Here is a 2,753-nt window from a genome sequence, read left to right as displayed (position 1 = left end):
ATTTATACATAGAGAAACGTCATTAAAATGAATAATTAAGTACAATTATTCCCTCTTAAATGTGTCCGTTTTGATCCTTGACTTTAATGCTCAACGTTTGAATTTGACTTGACTCTGATCTTTATGGGCCTCGTCTTCTGGCCCAAACGTCCTTAGGATCGACTTAACCATGACTTTGTCTCCGGACTTGTTTCGAGGTGCAATCACTTCGGACTCTCTTTATGTTGACAACCACCCCGACAGTTCTCTTGACTTGTGGATCTAATGGGCTTTATTCTTTCTACGTGGCAATCTTTGGTTGGTCCTGGACTTCTGGTGCGGGAACCGACACCAACAATGATGGCGTGCCCTAGTGGTTTAAACCATTTTTGGAAAATCGAGAAAAAGCAATTATTGCATTAAAGACGAGCCGCTTTTCCTACTTTCAAGAAATAAGAAGGGGAAGAGCAACCGTCGCATTAACTACAAAAGTTTCTAAAGCCCAAAGCCCAATAAATTTATCGAGTTGACTAAACCCGAAGTGGGGAACTCGCTTTAAGCCGAGCTCAGTTCTCGCATTCTTAAGAGAAAGGTCTGATCAGCCTAAAAATCTCGAAAGCATAACCACAAGGCCACAAAGGGTTAAAAGCGGACTTTGCAAACCCGCACATAATTTTAACCAAACCCCCTTGGGGTCAAAACCTAGAAAGGTTTAAAAGCCTCCTCAGGCAAATATCTTGTTCAAAAGAAATAATAAAGCCTCCTTAGGCAAAAACAAGTTCGAAATTAAGTTTTAAAATAAATGGGACAATTCTCAATTTAAAGTGGACGCAGCCACTACGGAGTGACAGCCACCTCGGACTCCGGCTCGGCAACCGAAGTTTCATTCGCCTCCTTGGCTGGTGCTTGGTCAGATGGAGCTCTTGGTCTGCCCTCTATAGTACAACCATCCTCCGGGGTGACCTCCGGTGCCGCTGGAACTTCGGGTGGGACGACATCTTCCGTCTCACTTGAGCTTGGGAAGGACAGTTCCAGTCAATTTAAAAAAAAAAAAAAAACATAAGGTGAGAAAAAGGTAGTAAGTGTCAGGAGCCAAGCCTTACCTGCCCAGTCTAGACCCGATTCACTTATAGGAGGCGATTCAGTGAAGAATTCCTCGAAGTCCTGCGGGTTGAAGGTCGAAGTGGGAAGAGCTGCCAAGCGACTCCGCTTTTTAGAAAGATTAGCCGACAGTTCGGTCCTTTCTTGCTCCTCGGAGAAATCTGTATCATGGATTTGATCCAACAGAATCAGGTTGCTCTCGTGCTCCTTGATGTCTGATTCCAAATCTGACCTAGCTTTCTCGGTCTGCATGAAGCGGATGGCCCCTTGGATCAACTCCATCCCGCGTCCCTTCACCTCCTTTCTGGCTTTCGATGCCGACCTTGCCAACTCGGAATCACGCAATTTGGCGATCGCCTTGTACTTCGCGTTAAGCTCAATAAGTTGGTTGTTCAGGGAATTAGCGGTTGATTCGGATTCGTGAAGCCTACCCTGAACACCAGAAAGCTCATCCTGGAGTTTGAAATTCTGGTCGTACTGGTCCTGCAGCTCCCCCTTTATCTTTGAAAGCTCGGATGTTAGACTGTCGACCTTGTCCTCCAGATCGTGCTTGGAGCCGGTAGAAAAGCTTAGTTCAGCCTCAAGAGCAGAAAATTTTTTCTTCCACGCGTCAATCTCCTTTTTCCGACAAATGACCAGCCCCTCATAATGTTCAATCATGTCATTAAGCTCACCGTTAGCCTGGCATTATGCATAAAACCGGGAAGGTGAGTCATTTCGAAGAACGGCAGCGCAATCAGAAAAATAAAGTGGAACTAACCCGAGATGAATGATGAGCATGAAGCAAATAGCGTTCACGAATCGCAGGACGCTACTTGTCGAAGTCTGGCAGGATCGAACCCGATCGGGTCTTGAAGCATCGGAAAACGCTGCCTTCTTTCTCCATAGCTGCGAAGGAAGAAGAGTTATAGAAATTGGAATCTAAACAAAGACAAAAACTTTTAAGTAAATATAAATCACCAAACCTGAAAGCGATTTGACTTGGGGGACAAGAACAGGCTTCAACTTCGAGGAAGCATCTCGAGATTCAGAATCCCCCTTTTTAGGAGATGCACTCCGGGCAGTCTTCTCGCTGTCAGGCTGGGAAGAGGAAGACATATCAACTGGTCGAGGAGGACCCATTGGTTCAGTAGGAGGGGATGATCGAGGTGAACAGTCAGTCCGGGCCCTTGACTTCTCCCTTCGCGGGGAAGAATCACTACGAGAGGACTTGTCTCTCTTCCTGCGAACCAAGTTTTTAAGAGGTTCATTGCTAAAATTATCTCTGAAAGGACGAGGTGAATCACGGCGAGGAGATCGGTCCCTCCGAGGAGAACGTGCATCACGACGATCGCGACGAGGAGTTAATCTGAAAGAAGCGACGGATCTGGCTCCTTCGGTGCTGCCATCATCAACCAGCAGGGTCCTACTGTAGTCCTTCTTATCTATAGAAGCCACAAGAAACTTTTTCTTCTCCTCACAAGCCTCAGCTATCGGCTTGGAAAGCACCTTACGCTTGGCCGCAAGGGCCCGAGATGACCCGGCGGACTCATCCTGAGTCTGTGGTTAGCTTCTAGGAATCGTTCAAGAGTGAAAGAATTCCAAAGGGTTTCCCTTTCGAGAATTATTTTGAAGAATTCGATGAACTCTTCAGATGGGAGAGTGGAAGCGACGAAAGCTGCGAAATGAAACAA

The sequence above is a fragment of the Arabidopsis lyrata genome (assembly GCF_000004255.2).
Source record: "Arabidopsis lyrata subsp. lyrata unplaced genomic scaffold ARALYscaffold_84, whole genome shotgun sequence".
Taxonomy (NCBI): Eukaryota; Viridiplantae; Streptophyta; class Magnoliopsida; order Brassicales; family Brassicaceae; genus Arabidopsis; species Arabidopsis lyrata.
This window is presented reverse-complemented; position numbering follows the sequence as displayed.